Here is a 20776-nt window from a genome sequence, read left to right as displayed (position 1 = left end):
GTTTATTTCTCATTAACAACAAGAGAGGACAGAAAAAAATGGAATAATAGTTTCAAAGTGCTGAGAGAAAACATAATTATGAACCCAGAGTTCTACACCCAACAAAATGTAATTCAAAAGTAAGGGCAAAATGAAGATCTTTTTAGAAATAGAAAGACTGAATGATGTTGCCACAAGCAAACCTTTATAACATTGACTTTGGTTAGAAGGAACACCTAAATAAATGCCATTTTTGTCTTACTGCAAATAAATTTCAGTAAGGTACTTACAAGGAGATTAGATAGGTCTCAAAACTTTGCCCTAGGCTCCTTGTAATGCCCTATTAACTCTTTTCTTCCCAGGGGGAGAGAGGGTAGGGATAATATTCCACATTGTCCAGTCTGTTCAGTATCTATGCCTTGCTCTGGTGGGCTTAGTGGGGACAGGGCCCCTGACTGGAGTACCCTTACCTCAGGAGCAGGATCTAGATATTTCTCATACATTTCTTCTCAGTTTTTTCTCAGTCTACAACACCACCTCCTCTTCTCTCTGCTCACTGCTGTTTAACTGTCTGTTTTTCAGGGTGGTATTCACGCCCCTTTTCTCTTTTTCAGTATTTTGTACTAATATGTGAACCTTAAAGTCACCTGGACGGAGAAGGCAATGGCACCCCACTCCAATACTCTTGCCTGGAAAATCCTATGGATGGAGGAGCCTGGTAGGCTGCAGTCCATGGGGTCGCTAAGAGTTGGACACAACTGAGCGACTTCACTTTCACTTTTTACTTTCATGCATTGGAGAAGGAAATGGCAACCCACTCCAGTGTTCTTGCCTGGAGAATCCCAGGGATGGCAGAGCCTGGTGGGCTGCCGTCTATGGGGTCGCACAGAGTCAGACACAACTGAAGTGACTTAGCAGCAAAGTCACCTGGAAAACTTGTTAAAATATAGATTTTTAAATCTAGCCCCAAATATACTGAATCAGAATGGAAAGAATGAACTGCATTTTTAGCAATCAACTCAGATAGTTCTGATGCATACTAGAGATTAAGAACCACCACTTTAAAACATGATTTATGTACTAAGTATTATGATGTATAATTTTGTTTTTGACTCGTAACAGTTTACCAATAAGTCACAAAATTTATATCAGAATCAAAGCCATGTTCTAAGATCCACCTGCTAACTAGCTGTTTCAATATAAATGTCCCATATTTACCCACCTTCTGTTCAGTTTTTTTCACGTAGTCACTGAGCTAAGAATGTGAATTACCTTAAGCTCCTTTATTCCCACTTAACATTTGTTCCCATGTTTTCTGTCAGTCCCCAACCCATTTATCCTGAGCTCCAACCATTGCTTTATTGGTTCCTAGACATGCCAGTCTTGAGAGTTTACAGTCTGTTCTGTACATAGAAGACTCCAAATCCAATAATATTCTTTTTAAAAATGACGTTTTCCTTGAAGTCTTTTCTCATTCCCCAATCGGGTCCCCACATCTGTGTTTCCACCCCAAGGTCTCAATCACAGCACTTTCCATATGATCTGGAAACTACCTGCTTATCCCTGTCTTCCATACGAGTCAGGGAGCACTTGCAGAATAGGTCTCATCTGGGCTCTTTTTTTTTAATTTTTATTTTTTATGTTTTAATATCTCAAGGATCTATACAAACCCTAGCTTGGAGCAGTACTTAATATTTGTTTTGTTTTTAAAATAGATTCTGTAATCTTTCTCATAGGTATAAACATATGAGCAAATTGATAGATATTTGAAAAAAGTTCTAGTCAAGGCTATGGTTTTTCCAGTGGTCATGTATGGATGTGAGAGTTGGACTATAAAGAAAGCTGAGCGCCGAAGAATTGATGCTTTTGAACTGTGGTGTTGGAGAAGACTCTTGAGAGTCCCTTGGACTGCAAGGAGATCCAACCAGTCAGTCCTGAATATTCATTGGAAGGACTGATGCTGAAGCTGAAACTCCAATACTTTGGCCACCTGATGTGAAGAACTGACTCATTTAAAAAGACCCTGATGCTTGGAAAGATTGAAGGCAGGAGGAGAAGGAGACAAGAGGATGAGATGGTTGGATGGCATCACGGACTCAACGGACATGAGTTTGAGTAAACTCCGGGAGTTGGTGATGGACAGGGAGGCCTGGTGTGCTGCCGTCCATGGGGTTGCAAAGAGTTGGACATGACTGAACAGGTGAACTGAACTGAACTAAACTGACCAAAGTTCATATAATTTACAGTCAAATTCTAAATTAGCATATGTATTTTTTTAAAGGATAGTGTAAGGTTCATGTGGAACTTTCAGATTCCCAGAAAATTATCTTCTTTTCTGCAGGAAATTCACATAGTAATGAACAAATTAGTGACCCTCAAATAAGAAACTCTAGGTAAAACCTTTTATTGCCTTTGCAGATTCCCTTTTTTAGTATGAAGCTACAAACATCAACACAGTACAGTGTGTTCCTTGTCCTCTAAAGATCAGGAAGGAGTTTGTGGACCAGGGTAGACCTTTTCCTGTTCACTCCCCCTACTCCCCATGTAGCTGCTCTAGTCTCTGAATTGATTTGATGTCCTTTGATTTTAAGAGCCATTGATATTTACAAGGGTTGGACAAATAGTGAGAAGTATACAAAGCAACAATTTTCTCTCCCTGAATCATTTCCTAACACCAGTGGATACTTAAAATAAAACAAAGGACTGGTCATGCTTGAAAAGTCTTTTAAGGTTTTACTGATTGCATGTTGCTCTGTAGGTTATCATGGGAACTAGGACCATAGCTATATAAAGAAAGACTTATATAGCTTGTCACTTTCCATATATTGGTCATATTCACAATTCTTCTTTATAAAAAATGTATTCACATTCTTCTTTTTAAAGAATGTTTCTATAGGACATTTTAAAAAGTAAAACTGCCAAGGGAATGTTGAAAATTCCTAACCTAGTTCAAGTCCCTTACAGTATTAAAATAATCCACAAATGATGGGTGAGCAAAGAGCATTTAACACGATGACCTCGACTCTTTATGTCTTCTTGACACCTGAGGATTAGGATATTTCTTGCTATCTGGCCACACTGAGGACAATTTCAGATATTCAGATAAATATGAAATTTATAAACTAGGTAAACTATGAAGCCCAAATATCCTAAAACAAATAAAGACTGAGAGTCATTTGCTATATGGTCCTGATAATGAATGACTTCCCTGGTGGCTCAGATGGTAAAGCATCTGCCTATGATGCAGGAGACCCAGGTTCGATTCCTGGGTGGGGAACATCCCCTGAAGAAGGAAATGGCAACCCACTCCAGTACTCTTGCCTGGAAAATCCCATGGATGGAGGATCCTGGTGGGCTATAGTCCATGGGGTCGCAAAAAGTTGGACACAACTCAGTGACTTCCCTTCCCTAATAATGAATAGGGCTTCGGGAGATCATTTGCCAATAAATATTAAGTAGAATGGCTTGTACTTCAGGTGCCTGCCATGGAGAGACAAATCTAGAATCATCTTCCAAGTCTCAGAGAAGTTCTCAAGAAGTTTTTAAGATTGTGGTATTGATTTACTTCTCTCACTTACTGCCAGATGCTACTTACACTGACATTGGCCAAATATCCCCACATCAGTCATCTCAATGGACTCTTCTGGGACTCACAAATGACCCTTGCATGTTACCTTTTAGAAAACAGCAAAGAAGTAAAACATACGAAATATTTATATATAGTATTGAGAGAATCATTTCCTAGGCAGGTTGATAAGAAGTCTAGGGGTCCCCAAGGAGAGAAGAGGGCTCTGGAATTCTCAAGGAGGAAGAAAAGACAAACTTTTTCCTTCTCTACATTCCTTAGGATTATAGAACAATAATGTATCCTGCCTGAGGACAGTCTCTGGATTAAACCTTCTGGCTAATTCTTTTATCTTAAAATTTAAATTATGGGAGTAGGTCTGGTGAGGTCTTTACAACCTCCAGACATTCTTTGGATTTATTGGAGAGTATATAATTTCATTGCTAACACTAACAAGGGGGTACTCTTTCTGCCCCCTTTTGATGCCTATGTTAGAAGCTTTCTCTATCTCCTTTATACTTTAATAAAACTTTATTACGCAAAAGCTCTGAGCAATCAAGCCTCGTCTCTGGCCCCAGATTGAATTCTTCTCCTCCAGGTGCCAAGAATCCCGGTGTCTTCATGTGATTCAACAACAACCTTTCAGTATATTGAATATATAGCAACAGTGCATGACTGTTTATTCATCTTGTTCATGAATACCTTGAAAATCCTAGGTACCCAAACCACTTTTACAATATAGACATCACAGCCAATTAACCTATCCTAATATCCTATGTTCTCCTCAATGTAACGTGACTGAAAATTGATCCTCTTGTGTCTGTGTAATAATCACTCCCTAGTGTATTCATGGAAGGGTTCATTAGTGTCCAATCAAAAATCAAAGACCACCATTGCTGACAAAACCAAGCAGAATTAACTGCCCCTCCAGGCCAGTGCCTTGAGAGCCAGGAAAGTCACTCAAGAGGTAGGTTCACAAGGTCTCACCAAGTTAAAAGCAAGGCTGGAGATAGCACAGAAAGAGAATTTCCCAAATTTAGATTCTGAAGTTCATGATTTGAATGACTAAGGAGAGGATGATAGAGCCTCTTTGGGATTGATGAGGGCACTGGTGTACATCACAGAAGTGTGGGTCCAGAGAGGATACATTTAGATTAGCAGAGATAATCACTTTCCACGTGCAGGATGGACTGCAAGTTCATGGGCCAGGCCTTTGTTTCAGTTGTCTCTGGGCACCGACACCATACCCTTTGAGTCATGCTGGGCACGTTATGACTGTAAAAAAAAATTTTTTTTTGAGTAAATGAATGCTTGCATACAGGTTATGCAGATGCCACAACTTTGTATCATCCTCAGAAATCTTTGTAGCAATGAATGATCATTTACATGTTGAGCATAGCGCTATGCTTTTCCATGTCTACACTTTATCTCCAGGAGATTTTCTACTTTGCTATGGGTCTTTGCATGGTTTATAACCGATTCTTTGTCTTCAATTTATTTTCACACTCTGTTCTCCCTGGACACATATATAAATCCAGTACAAAAAGGCCTTTTAAATGAAAATGATGTCAAATACTGAGAGAATGTCCCCCGAGGAGATATCTTCTAGTCCACTGGATTAAGGCAGAATTTTGCTCTGGTTTTATCTGTCTCAATTCCCATCTTGTTTCTGTTTTTAGTCAAGGATGTTAAGGCTTCTTCATCTTTCTGTCACATGTTCCATATAGAAAACTAAATTAAATACACACTATTAATCCTTTTCTCTTGGCAGTTTATCTATTGAAGAGTCATTTAAGCAATCCAATAAATACTTTTAGGGTACAGGGCTAAGTACAGGTCTGACTGATGCTCTTTGACTTAATAAGCACGTTTGATACATCAGTAATTCTTAACTAGGTCTCCAATAATCATATCATCCCTGCATGTGATAAGGAATTAAGATGCCTCCCTCTTCTTAAGGCATCATCTCTCCTAAAGAAGCATGGGTGAGTGGAGAGTAAACCATGGTGTGGTATAAAGGAACATGAAAACTGAGGAGTGATGTCAGAAGGAGAAATAAAATCAACAACCAGGTCTAATATCAAGGTGTCACTTGGAAGAGGCTATGCAGAGGACAGAATAGGTGAGGCCTGACAGCAACAAAAGCATCAGAGAATCCCAACAAGAGGGGCTATTTGCCTTCCTTGCACATGTGAGTGTGGGAATGGCTGGGAGTTGGATAAAGGCAGTCATTCTCAGAGAATTGCTTGAAACCCTGAGGTGGAGCTGTGGACTCATCGCATATTGTGATTGTAGCCCAACCGAGGAAAAGCGAGGGCAGACAAAGAACCAAACTAGGCAGAGCATTGTCCTGAGCTTTATTACGAGGGGTGCTTTTAATAAACATATTTAAATCCATGATAATGTCTTCAAAACTGCTTTTACTGGTCCCAGATGTATAGTAGGTAGAAAAAGCTCTGAACTACTAACAGGGAGACAGATTCTAGTACTGCCTCTCCTACTCACTTAGGGCTTTTGTTGCAAATGTTAAATTCATGTCAAATAAAAAGACAGTCAGTGGATGCTGAGCATAAGGAACAGCAGTGGTTAATGCAGTGGATAAAAGATGATTAAGTTCTTATCTTCTAAGGGCTCCAAAATAAAGTGAGGGAAACATTCAGATCCCCAAGTGATAATGAGGCATAGTGTGACAAGAACTACCATGGTATAAAGCACAGAGAGAAAGAACTCGGAAAGAAAAGAAGTTAATTGAGATGGAAAACATCTGACATCTAAAAAAACTTTCTGCTGAAAGAAGAATTTGAGCCGAGTTTAGAAAGATGGAACATATGTTGCTGGGCAGGTATGAGACTGACGTGTACTTTAAGCAACAGCAGCTGCACCAGCTAAGGTACCTAAGCTCTGGTTTTAAGGCAGATGAGGGCTGAACTGTGTAGAGATAAGACAGTAGACGAAATGGGGGGAAATTTTGTTGAATGCTTTGGATTTCAAGCTGAGGAAGATAATCTACACTGTAAATGATGGGAATTCCTGCATAGGTTTGTGAATACGACCAATATAAAAAAGCAAAACAAAACTGTGAATGCATTGGAAAGTGACAAGCTACAGCAGTCTAGACATGCCATGATGTCTGACCAAGGCAGGTAGAGTGGGCCTAAGAAAGGGATCATTACTCTTGACACTAAAGAGGATAAACAAGATCTAGAGGGGAAAAAAGAGAAAAAGGAACTTTTTGAACCAAGTGTGCAACTTTTAAATCACCTGTGGAGGGCTTGGTTCCATCTCTAGTCTCATGTTCCATCTAGTTCCATCTCAGGCTGGCTTGAAGAAGAGACTGAGGGGCAGGCTTCCTGCTGGAGTGCATTATGCAGTCATCAGGAAGTCCATTTAACGCTCTCATATATTCTTACCTGCCTCTTTCTCCAACTCACCCTCCCTGAGTCATGGAAGTCCCACCTCAATACCTGGGTGCTGCAGGAGTGAAATGGGTTTCTCCAGCAGTGTGCCACATAGTGGGGGAAACTGGGCACCCTCTCACCCCTCACCCCCTCCCCCTATCCCCACCACCAGGAGAAGTCAAGGCAGGACAACTTCAGTCATGCTGAGCAACCTTGGGAGAAGAGGCTGTGTTGTCAATATAACTCTTAACTTGTCTAATGAGTCCAAACTCTTTTTTTTTTTTTTTTTGCAGCAACGAAGTACTAGAATCTCTCTTCAGGAAACCAAGACTTCTACAAGGCTCTCTTGTAGTCCATAGCTCCAGATCTTGCCAGACCACAGCCAAGAGAGGCTCAAGCAGGTTCAGGGTTCCTGCTGGTTCCAGTACCTGTGTCAAGGTCTGTCTGCCTATTACCTAACTGCATGGGTGAATGAGACTCCCCTACAGTCTACTCCCCTATGATTCTGGATCTCAGAACTCCCAAGAGGCACTTTTGTTTGTGGAGGGACATCTAGTTTTAGTTGTTAAAAGCAGGGAGAGGGACAAGAAGCTGGATTTTTTTTTCATATTCTTTTTTTTTTTTTAATACCACCATTGATGCTGACATCACTCTGCAGTTCCTATTTAAAATTTTTTGCTGTGGCTTGACCTTGTGAAAGGATTTCAATCTAAAACATATGGGAGATGAATCCACCTGCCAGTGCAGGGAACATGGATTCAATCCCTGTTCAGGAAGATTCCACATGCAGGGATGAGCAGTTGAGCTCAGGAGCCACAACTACTAAGCCCACACTGTAGAGCCCATGCTCCACAAGAGAAGCCACTGCAATGAGAAACCTGCACGCTCCAACAAAGAGTAGCAACTAGAGAAAGCCCTCGCACAGCCAAAAATAAAAAAATAAATTAGATGGGAAAATCCAAACCAGAGATCTCATACATGCACCCTCATAAGAATGGACCTTAGCTGAGAGACTAGCTTCTTGAAAATATATGATTTACTGAAGGCAGACTTACCTCCTGACAGGTGAACCTCCATCATGAATGTCTTGCCATCCTTAAGCCAATGAACTTACAGCTTACTGAACTTCTTGTGTGGACTTCCTGCTTTGTGTGTTCCTTCCCCCCAAATATGGCCCGCCCCAAACTCTCCACAGACTGGTTTGGAACTTGGAACATTGTGCCTTCTAGAATTGTAGTTCTTAGCTGTTCCCGAGTAAAGACAGGTTCAGGTAATTTGAGCTTGTCTCAGTTGTACCTCTTTGTTTAGGTTGACAGTACCTTATATTCCCTTGAACAAGTAAATTTTTAAGCAGTGGCCATGTGATAAAATCAACCCTGAATATTCACTGGAAGGACTGATGCTGAAGCTCCAATACTTTGGCCACCTGATGTGAAGAACTGACTCATTAGAAAAGACCCTGATGCTGAGAAAGATTGATGGCAGGAAGAGAAGGGGACGACAGAGGATGAGATGGTTGGATGGCATCACCAACTCAATGGACATGAGTTTGAGCAAGCTCTGGGACGTGGTGAAGGACAGGGAAGCCTGGCGTGCTGCAGTCCACGGGGTCGCAAAGAGTTGGACATGACTGAGCAACTGAACAACAACAACATGTGACGAAAGTAAAAGCAAATACAGTAAATATCTGGATTTTTGTAGGAAATGCCAGAAAAAAAGGAACATTCTTTTTACGCATTAATCATGATTTTATTTTCAGTATTTTATGATGTTTTGATATTTTCAAAATCTTGCTGGCTGGAGAGTGACACCCCCCCCCCCCCCCGCCCGCCGCACACACACAGTTAGCCGTTTCTTGGAGACAGCAAAACTCTCTAGCCAGGAGCATATCTTTCATACACAAAACAACCCTGAGTCTGTAGTTTCAAACACCTCCTTATCTGACTCCCATGTACAAGCCTGTATTTCCTCTGACTTATCCTGGGGTCAGCTACAGATAGCTAGAGACCACCGTATAGCCCATGCTGCTGCTGCTAAGTCACTTCAGTTGTGTCTGACTCTGTGTGACCCCATATACAGCAGCCCACCAAGCTTCCCCGTCCCTGGGATTCTCCAGGCAAGAACACTGGAGCGGGTTGCCATTTCCTTTTCCGATGCATGAAAGTAAAAAGTGAAAGTGAAGTTGCTCAGTCTTGCCCAACTGTTAGCGACCCCATGGACTGCAGCCTACCAGGCTCCTCTGTCCATGGGATTCTCCAGGCAAAAGTACTGGAGTGGGGTGCCATTGCCTTTTCCGCTATAGCCCATATCCTGCCATAATTATTCAAACTAATCAATTTTAAACTATTTTCTCTACTTTTTCTTGCTTTTCCTTCAGAAGCACCATGAAAGGCTCTAGCTTAGAGTTTTCTTTTGTTCCTGTCTTTGCCACCCGACTAAAACCTGGAGCTTCCTTTGTGGCCCTGCCTGGTGTGCAGTGACTCCTCTCTAGGATCTGTGAGTATGATAAACTTTTTTTCTTTCAAGCACGGTTCTAATTTCCTTCTGTGGCCATATTCACTTTTCCATACCTTATCCAACATTTGCATTCTTAGAATGCTTTACCCATCTGCTGCTGCTGCTAAGTCACTTCAGTCGTGTCCAACTCTGTGTGACCCCATGGACTGCAGCCTACCAGGCTTCTCCATCCATGGGATTCTCCAGGCAAGAACACTGGAGTGAGTTGCCATTTCCTTCTCCAATGCATGAAAGTGGAAAGTGAAAGTGAAGTCACTCAGTTGTGTCTGACTCTTAGCGACCCCATGGACTGCAGCCTACTAGGCTCCTCCATCCATGGGATTTTCCATGCAACAGTACTGGAGTGGGGTGCCATTGCCTTCTACTTGAAGCTAAAAGGATGGAACAAGTGTAGTGAAATGCCCCATGAAGGAAGAAACTGGAGCTGCTAGGCAACCGTGTGTAATCTTGAAATGGAGCTTACACAGAGCAAGAGATGAAAAGAGACTTGATCCAAATGACTTTGTTTTTATTCTAAATCTAACCATGGCTGAAGCTGCTTCTTGAGTTTTCAGTGATATGAGCTAAAAATCCATTTTGTTGTTTAATCCAGTCTGAGTTGCGTTCTATTGCCAAGTGCATCACAAGCAAATCCACCTGAGGGAGTGCTGAATGTAATGGATCCTAAATTATTAAATTAGATGAGCTGAGGCCATTAGGAAGTGATATTTTGCTTTAATATTTGGTAATTTTTTAAAATATTAATGAGACAGTAGGTTAATATGTTACCTGTTTTGTTTGGCACTAAGACCATGCCAGCGGGGCTGCAGCATCTGAGGTTTGGAATTAGAAATTCAGGATGCACCTTGGAAAGTGTTGCCTAGATTTTTTTTTTTTCCTTAAATTCATTTATTTTTGGCTGTGCTGGTTCTTTGTTGCTGCATGCAGGCTTTCCCTAGTTGAGGCAAGTAGGGGCTACTCTCTAGCTGTGGTACGTGGGCATCTCATTTGACAGAGCACAAGCTCCAGGGCACGCACGCTTAGTGGTTATGCCACACGGGCTTAGTTGCTCCACGGCCTGTGGGGTCTTCCTGGACCAGGGATTGAACAGGTGTCCCCTGAATTGACAGGTGGGTTCCTAACCACTGGACCACCAGGGAAGTCCCTGGGTTTTTTGTTTTTGCTTTTCTTAAATCAATTTCACATGGAATATACAATAAATAGTCAAGCTTTAAATATATATGCATATACATATCAGTGTAAAACTTGAGTTGTCAGCTTTTTGAGTCCAAGACTATTCTCCTGGATATAGCTCACCAAAAATTATGTGAACAAACTCTAGACGAACAGAAACAAAATCACTATCTGCTTCTCTGTTTCCAGTCTTTATTAATGGTACCAGCACTTTACAACTAATCTGGCTCAGAAATGTAGAGACAGGTTGACTGATTGACACCTCATTATATTGCCTCTAATGACCTATGAGATGAAAGCCCTGTCTTTATTCAGTGTCTTTTTCTTACATTGATAATATCCTCATGTCATAGACATATTAAAATTCCCTGATGTACAATTGCTTTAATTGCTTTCTTGTTCAAACATCCTTTAATATCTCCCCACAGTCAAAAACACCAAAAAATCAAATATGTACACTATAGTATTCCAGTTGAACTTTTATATAATATGACTGCATTTGAGCTGAATTGCCTCCTACTATTCTTCCTCACATACACCTGAAGAGAATTATTCACAGTTTGACAGAATCATCCCAGACTTCCCTGCTTATGCATATACTGTTGCTTCTGTCTCAAATGTGTCCCCTTTCATCAGTCTTTTATCCTTCAACGTCTAATTCATGTTTTATCTCCTCTAGGAATCCTATTCCATTTCTGTATCAACTATTAATGTCAGTTTGCACTTCTCCCAATGTTGGTTGTCACATATTGATTTTGTAATTAATGTTATTTTGTATTGTATTCCCCAAACTATTATATGGATACCTATAGGATAAGAACTACATGAGCTATGTCTTTAAATATGCTTCCCAACTCCAAGTTAATTCTTTAGAATTTTAGTGAATTGTTTCCACAATATTTTATAGGCATATTAAAATAATAAAGGCTCTTTACAATTTCATAAATAAATTAGGACTGTAGCATACTCAGTTTAGTGTGTGTGTGTGTGTGTTTATATGAATATGTGTATCATAAACTGATTCTGAATGTTAGTTCCAAAAGTGAAGCTACATACAGTGTTTTGAACAGTCGAAATATTACTACATGTATTATTAGTGAGTGTATAGTAAATGCAGTGTTAAAGAAAGTAAAATGATATACAGCAAAGCTTCAAAATTAGAGTACTCAAAGGAGGCTTCATTGCTGAAGTGGAATCAGTAGGCTTTGGATAGGCAGAGGGGAAACTGGAGAAAATATCAGGGAAAGGCATGAGCAAAAGTATAGAGATGAAAATAAATGACGAGGGTGATTTTGAAAAGGAGTAGACAACAGAGACCAAGTGTGAAGGAGGAGGTATGCTAAATAATCTTGATGCATAGCATAAGGTCAGGTTTTAGAGGTCTTTGAAAAATGGTAGATTTGGACTTGATGTGATAATAATTGGTTATGTTTGTAAAATAACTTGTAGTTTACAAGGCACAATAGATTTTTTCATTTAAACTTTAATTTGTGACAGGCATGCTGTATTATAGATGAGGAACTAGAACCAGAGCAGTTAAGAATCTGCTGAAAATCATGCAGCTAATAAAATGCAGGACACCTGACTTACTACTCAGTGTTCTTTTGTGCCTGCACCATTTGTTTCCTCTGCATTTTTAGGCAAAAGATAGAAAAAATGGTATTTTAGGAAATCTATTATGTCTGCTGCTGCTGCTGCTAAGTCACTTCAGTCGTGTCCGACTCTGTGCGACCCCATAGACGGCAGCCCACCAGGCTCCCCCGTCCCTGGGATTCTCCAGGCAAGAACACTGGAGTGGGTTGCCATTTCCTTCTCCAGTGCATGAAAATGAAAAGTGAAAGTAAAGTCGCTCAGTCGTGTCCGACTCCTAGTGATCCCATGGATATTGTTGTTATTGTTCAGTCACTGTGTCACGTCCAACTGTTTGCGACCCCATGGACTGCAGCATGCCAGGCTTCCCTGTCCTTCACTATCTCCTGGAATTTGCTCAAACTTGTGTCCATTGAGTCAGTGATGCCATGCAACCATCTCACCCTCTGTCGCCCCCTTCTCCTCTTGCCCTCAATCTTTCCCAGCCTCAGGGTCTTTTCCATGCCTGTATTAGAGGTAACTGTGTTGGAAATATCCACTGTACAATAGAGAGTCTGAAGATACTTTCTTTGTCTAAAACAAAATAGAGATTAATGAAGCAGGAGAAAGACAGCAGAAGACAGTAGAAAAGAAAGAAATTGCATAAATGAGATTTTCGTGTTGAGTATCCTTTGAAAACAAACAGTTTCTTGCGATGGCTACCTTAATGATGATAGCAAAAAATGTGATATTTCTCTGCATATCACAGTCAGCATGTGTAGCTACATTTTCTTTCTAGAACAGTGATTAATATCAAAAGAATAAACAGTTCACTGTTAAGAAATCAAATATCAACACTTAGGAGAGGGAGGCATTACAGAAAATCGTTGTCAGATATCAGTGTGAATTCAGTATAGCATTGGTAGAAGAAAATAAAGGAAAATGTTCCTGAAAGGCTTATGAGACTTTTGCTAGGGTAGAATGTGTTTCTCTGTTTTGGAAAAGACAAATGAAATCTTCCACGAAACACTGAATCAAATGAGCAGATGAAATATGAAGAGAGGACAAAAGAGGGAGAGGGTACTCTTGGGAACACAGATGAGTCAAGTTTTGCCCAGCAATAATATTGCTAACAGTGATAATAAACAGAATGTGTCAGGGGACTGAAATGCCAGCCCAATATTGTCAGTCCCCACCAGAGTGTTATAAAATGGATTAACTAAATTAAACAAGCTTTGGGCTTAACAGCTGGCTCAGTGGTAAAGAATCCACCTGCAAATGCAGGAGACAGGAAACTGGTTCGATCCCTGGTCTGGAAGATCCCTTGGAGAAGGAAATGGCAACCTACTCCAGTATTCTTGCCTGGAGAATCCCATGGACACAGGAGCCTGGTGGGTTACAGTCCGTGGGGTTGCAGAAGAATCAGGCACGACTAAGCAAGTGAGCAGCAGCAGCAGTTTGTTTTTTTTAATTTTTTTACTTGTTAGTATTTTAAAAAATTGTAATTAAAATATATGTTTAAAGAATAAAATCAATGAGTATTAAAGTGATTATATGGAATAAGAAAATCAGAGCTGCTATTACAAGCCAATTTTTTAAGGAAGAAGGAACATAATGATGAGGGTACACTGTTGTTTTCAGGTCAATAATTTTATTTTCTAATTTCTTATTTAAAGGGTGGGAGCTACATAAAATACCAGTAGCTGAAATTTTCTGAGGCCATTTTCAAAAGTTATAGCAATAATAAAGTCATTTCTGGTACATTTTGATTGATAGATATAAGAAGAGTTATTTGGAAAAACTGCCAGGTAATTTTGAGATCCTGTTCTTTAAAGCAGAAACCTTGACCTGAAATTCTATGAATTAACTACTTTTAAGCTGCTATGCACCAAGTTACTATGCATTTAAAGCATATTGCAAAATCAGTTTCACTGAAAATCAATCCAATTTATCAATAGTTTTTCTTTATTGATTATTTTGACTGATAATGACTAAAACAGTGTTAGTATGTGCTAGTATAAAGAAAGATAATATGCATTATTTGATACAAAAACATCAATAACTATAATCTCTGAATGAGTTCATGTACTTTTCCCTCCTTCTGGTTCCTGCTGCTGCTGCTGCTGCTGCTGCTGCTGCTGCTAAGTCATTTCAGTTCCTGAAGTGCATGCTATGATAATAAGTTACATGGTTATATCTTTTTTATCCTTGATGCCAGTCACTGACAATTTAAAAAGGCAGATCCTAAAAAATGACAAATCACTGATCTGGGACCTGGGGTTTTCATTGTCTCAAGATAAATAACATATAATAGGGCTACTAAAAATTTGTTATTTTGAGGAGTAACCTCTGATCCATCTTTCAGAAATCACTATTAGCATGTAAAGATAAATGGAGGATACAGCTTCTAACCTAATGTAAAATTTTCTGATGGGAAAAGATGAATACATTCAGAGTTACTGGCATGAAACCAGTAGTAACTTGTGTCTCAGTAGTATAGATGTGAAGTACATTGCTGCGTGCACTCAGATACCAAGTCAACGAATGATTTAGTGTTCCAGCTGCTGAAAATGCTGTGGGAGGAATGTCTTTGGCTATCAGTCCCTTAAGGAGTTGCCTCAATTGCAGAGAACAAACGACCTCCTCTAAGGTTGCACCCCTTTCCAGATTGATCTACATCAAATATGAAGTCAATATAAGGGTGTAAATTCCTGGCCATATCAGCCCTTCTCCAAATACTCTATAGGCATATTCTAGCAGCAGAGATCCTCATGAGGTTGGTCAAAGTTGTCTTGGGGACCAAGTTGCAGCCTGAGTTCTTCCTCTATCCAATCCTGCTTCCCTCCCTTTCCTTACACGTGCCAAGTCTAAGGGTACTCCTTACTAACCTCCTGCACAGTTAACACCATCTCAGTATCTGTTTTCCACAGGACTCAACTCACAGCAATTGTCATTAAAAAATAAGCCATATCTTCCTCAAGAGATAGCTAATTACCTTAATACATCAAGCACAAGTTGAAATGCATTTTTCTTCTATATGTGAGAACAAATTTATGTGATTAAAAGTTTAAACCCAGGGTTATTTTGAGAGTATGATTCACTGAAAGCTTTGAGAAGAAAGAATAATCTGGAACTCTAGTTGATTCATAATTTGAGCAAGTATTTGGGATATGCTGAGCTCTCATTTGTTGGAATGTATTTATTTTGTTATGTGTTGAGAACTGCTACCCTGATAGAGTTACAATAGTAATTGGCTTTATCCAGGAAGCATAGCCTTCAAACCTCTTGTGTATTAGTTCTCTCTTGCTGTGTAACAAATCACCATCATTTTACCAGCTTAACACAGAATACATATTTGTGTGTTGTTTTTTTTTCAAAATACATATTGTTTCACAGCTTATATAGGTTAGGGCTGCAAATATATTTTAACTGGGTCCTCTGCTCAGGATTTCACAAGACTGAAATTAAGATGCTATCTGGGATGCAATGTTATCTGGAAATGTGACTTGGGAGGAATCTATCTCCAAACTTATTCAGGCTATTGGCAAATTCAGTTCTATGTGGTTGGAGGCCAGAGTCCCTATTTTCTTGCTGATTCTCAGCTGGGGACCATGCTCAGCTAATAGAGATCACCCTCAGGTCTTTTCTGTATGGGCATCTCCGCAGTCTGCTCCCAACATGGTATTTTCTTATTTAAAACCAGCAGAAGAATCTCATTTTGAATCTCTCTTTCTCTGAATTCCTCTCTTGAAAGAAGACCTGGATCCTCTTTTAAATGGCTCTCTGACTAAGTCATGCTCAACCAGGATAACCTCACTTTTGATTAATTTAAAGACAGTTTATTAGGAGCCTTGATTACATCTGCAAAATTGCTTCACTTTTGTTATACCAAGTAACCTAATCAAGGAGAGAAATATCATCATATTTATAAGTCCTGCACACACACTTGGGCTTCCCTGGTGGCTCAGACAGTAAAGAAGCTGCTTGAAATGCAGGAGACCCGGGTTCGATCCCTGGGTCAGGAGGAGGAAATGGCAACCCACTCTAGTATTCTTGCCTGGAAAAGTCCATGGACAGGGGACCCTGGTGGGCTGAAGTCCATGGGGTCACAAAGAGTTGGACACACTGACTGACTAACACACTCACACACACTCAAGTACAAGGGATTATAGAGAGCTTGTGTTCCTAGTGGATGAGGGGGAATTTCAATTTCAGAGTCCATATTAGAATTCTGCCTACCACAAATTGGTTTTATGTTTGTAAACAGTATATCTTCTTACTTCAACTCATGCTTTAAAGTGTTACAAGATACTTGACATACATTTTATCTGGTGTGTGTGTGTGTGTATGTGTGTGTGTGTGTGTATGTGAATTATCCAAAATTAGAAGAAAAAAAGCTGTGTGTATATGTTTTGGGGGTAGGGTGATTAATGTCCTTTGAATATCGTAGGAGTCACAAGTCCACCTAAAGTTTATTTACAGAGTGAACTTTGACTCACTGTTTGCTATTGATTAAGGTTCCCAGACATGATTATGTTACATATTAAATTATAGATTTTCTTTTGATATGTGTTCAAATAATTGATAGGAAAGATAACCCCAAAATTAGAGTTTATAACCCTTTAAGTTAGTGACTAATGGTGTATGTTATATAGCAATTTTATGTATCCCTTTATTATTCCTGCTGCTGCTGCTGCTAAGTCACTTCAGTCGTGTCCGACTCTGTGCGACCCCATAGATGGCAACCCACCAGGCTCCCCCGTCCCTGCGATTCTCCAGGCAAGAACACTGGAGTGGGTTGCCATTTCCTTCTCCAATGCATGAAACTGAAAAGTGAAAGGGAAGTCGCTCAGTTGTGTCCGACTCCTAGTGACCCTATGGACTGTAGCCTACCAGGCTCCTCCATCCATGGGATTTTCCAGGTGAGAGTACTGGAGTGGGGTGCCATTGCCTTTTCCGACATAGCTCCTCAATTTCTCTCTTAAGTGAGTCTCATTTTTGTAGTGGTTTCCTCATTACTAAATTACTTAAATCTTTGACCTCATGTGTTTACCTGAAGATCATCAAAATTACAAGAATTATTTATATAACCCAGCTATTCACCTGAGACTTGGATATTTTTTGCACTCTCTCTGCTAAAGTCAGCCTAAGTTTGAACATCATCAATAGCGGGCATTTCTCTATTTCCCCATGCTTCCTTTCGATTTTAAGTTGACACAGAGTCCTTCCTAGAATGAAGGATGATTTTAAAATAAGATGGATTGATGAATAAATGAATGTGGTAAACAACCATGGTGAATGTTAATTACAGAATAAGTGATAGGTATATGTATGTATATGTATAGTCTCCATATAATTATTTCAGTTTTTCCACTTGCTTGAAACAGTAATGTAGAAAAAATTTTAATATGGACCCAAATTCAGATTTCTTATAGTATGTAAGTTTCTTTAGAAAAATAACAACTATTCCTTACTAAAATTACAGTAATGAAATAGTCTTAGGACACAGTAAAAATATGCAGTTTAAAAAGCAATATTTTCAAAGAATCATATATCAGTTTTACCTAATATTAGCCATAGGATTTGTATACTACTTCTTGATATAAATTTTCATTTTTCACACAGTGTAAAGATTTTTGCTTCAAAATGAGGGGGGAGGGCAACAAAAATTAGTTAAATCCAGTGACATAAATGTGGTTACCAATCCAGCTTATAGAATTTGTTTTATCCAGTCATATAAGTGCTCATTTTATCTCAGATTTAAAGGCAAGTCATACAGTACTGTGATTTTTATTCAAAGTTCTGTTAAGAGTAAGTTTATGGGAAAATATAACATGACTCAGTACACACTCAATGAGAAGTTAAGACAGCCCAACCCATGGGTGGTTAACTGTAGCATTCATACTTTTTCCTGAAGTATTTATAGCCTTTTTTTAAATCCCTCAGAGGAGAAATCTAAATGAAAATAGAAAATTGCTTCCTGCCACTCACTCTGTTGTAATTGTATGAGTAATTTGAAAGTTATTACTGTTGTTCAGCTCTAATCCCATTAGAGGCAAACATATTACTTAACATTTTCAGCCAAACGTTATTTTTAATGACAACAACCATTAGAATCTATATAGATTTTTATAGCATTTGCCTTTAAGTAAGTGTATAAATCCTAAAGAAGCTATCATATTCAATGTATTATGTTAACTATTTTTGATCAACCTGTGAGATATGAAGACAGTTTACTGATGGTTCTTATTTTCATATTTTGCCATCTCAAGGAATCAGTGAGGCAGAGAGCCATGGGGTAGCAAAATATATTAGCCAAGCATGAAGAAAATCTCTTCCTTTTCCTGTATCATCATTTCTAGACTTTGATGTGGTGGTGACGTTATTACTGATGGTGTCCTTGGTCACAGGCAGGAGAAAGTAGTCTCAAAGCTATATACATATAAAAATAACTAAAATTTTTAAAGCTTTGCAAATGTTAATAATAGCTATGATTCTCAAAAATTTATGTGTATCTTAGCACTACTAATATCAAGCTAAAAGCATCTTCATTTTGCATTAGGTAGTCAACACTTTGTATGTGAATTAATAGCTCATGAATTTTAGCCTTCATTTTTTTTTTGGAATGGCAAGATAGCAAATAAAGGAGAAAGAATAGAGTAAATCCACTGGGGTAATGTTCAGCCACGACAGTTTAAGGAAATAAAAATTAGGAAACTGAGGATGAAATGAGGCCACTGGTTAGCTGTTGAGTTGATAGGGACCAGAATTGCATTTGATCAAAACCTAGTATAGCTTAATGATGCATGTTTTAAAAAATCACACTTTTACTGTTATTCTTCTCTGAATGGTTACTTAGGCACTTGATTATGAATAATAAATATGAGGGCAAGTGTAGTTCAAGTACACTTGGAAAAGTATGCTTAATAACACTGTCAGACCAATAACCAATAACCAAAAATTCTGAAAAAGATTGTGCAGATCCTGCTGTAGGCCCAGAACTATGCAGTCATAAGGCATGCAAAAAATCTTTAAAGACTCTGCCTTCCTGAATCTTGTCACCTGGTTGAAAGAAATTGGAAGTGATAATTCTTAAGACTCAGCCATTAAAAAGAATACATTTGAATCAGTTCTAATGAGGTGGATGAAACTGGAGCCTATTATACAGAGTGAAGTAAGCCAGAAAGAAAAACACCAGTACAGTATACTAACGCATATATATGGAATTTAGAAAGATGGTAACGACAACCCTGTATGTGAGACAGCAAAAGAGACACAGATATATAGAACAGTCTTTTGGACTCTGTGGAAGAGGGAGGCGGGGGATGATTTGGGAGAATGGCATTAAAACATGTATAATATCATATAAGAAACAAATTGCCAGTCCAGGTTCGATGCAGGATACAGGATGCTCGGGGCTGGTGCACTGGGATGACCCAGAGGGATGGTATGGGGAGGGAAGTGGGAGGGGGGTTCAGGATGGGGAACATGTGTACACCCGTGGCGGATGCATGTTGATGTATGGCAAAACCAATACAATATTGTAAAGTAAAATAATAATAATAATTTAAAAATTAAAAAAAAGAAAAAAAAAGACACTTTGTTGATACAGCTGCAATAGAATTTGTTTGATTTTTTCAAAATAGCCCCTGAATTAAGTGAACTCTTAAACGCACTGTTGTTTAGTCCTAAGTCATGTCTGACTCTGTGCAACCCTATGGACTGTAGCCCGCCAGGCTCCTCTGTCCATGGGATTTCCCAGGCAAGAATACTGGAGTGGGTTGCTATTTTCTTCTCCAGGGGATCTTCTGGACCCAGGGATTGAACCTGCATCTCCTGCATTGGCTGGCAGATTCTTTACTGCTGAACCACCAGCATGATATGAATAATAAAGTTTCTGTTTTTCAATTACTTTGAAATTTTTTGTTTTCTGTTATTTAAATAAAGCTATAATATTTTCTTTAAGGTTGATTCTATGATTTAACAATTCACTAGAATAAATAGATGTCAGAATAAGGAGGCAAGGAGAGCTCTGAAGCAACCTTTGAAAATATACATTCATGTTACTTGCATGGTATTTGTGAAGCAATAACACTAGTTGGATCTACCAGACATTCTAACACTTGACCTTAGGTTGATAAATATCCTGTATATTTTAATAAACTGTGAATTAACAGTCTTATAAGCCTCAGTTAAAACCCTTGCTCTGCCACTTGCAAGCTATCTGATCATGAAAAAACTGCTCTATGTCTTTGGGCTAGCTCTTTCCCTCAGGGCAAATCACATCTATTTTTCAGGGTGAATAAATAAAGAAATATATCTATCATAGAGTAATTCAAGTACTCATTATATGATAGTTCTTTTCCTTACACCTGCTTCATCAGAAGTAGGTTTAAAAGACATTAAATTTTTTCCAATAGTATAGCAGTTTAGATACTCTGGAAAAAGAAAAAAAAGGAAAATTGTTATCTAAGCATCTAGCAACACTTGGTTTAAAAAAAGTATAACAAATGCAGAGATGAACATTTTAAATAAAAGAGATTTAAATAATCTCATAGGATATGTCAGAAATAAA

The 20776-nt window shown here is 39.0% G+C and overlaps 1 non-coding gene across 1 annotated transcript; it reads left to right on the top strand.

Annotated features, from left to right (window-relative positions):
• The first annotated feature begins 3184 nt into the window (after positions 1 to 3184).
• Positions 3185 to 3256, top strand: TRNAH-AUG (transfer RNA histidin (anticodon AUG)). Its single transcript has one exon. It is a non-coding gene; the product is annotated as a tRNA-His (tRNA).
• Positions 3257 to 20776: the final 17520 nt, after the last annotated feature.

This window comes from Bos mutus, chromosome X (assembly GCF_027580195.1).
Source record: "Bos mutus isolate GX-2022 chromosome X, NWIPB_WYAK_1.1, whole genome shotgun sequence".
Classification (NCBI taxonomy): domain Eukaryota; kingdom Metazoa; phylum Chordata; class Mammalia; order Artiodactyla; family Bovidae; genus Bos; species Bos mutus.
Note: the sequence above shows the minus strand (reverse complement) of the source record. Positions and strands in the feature narration are given on the sequence as shown.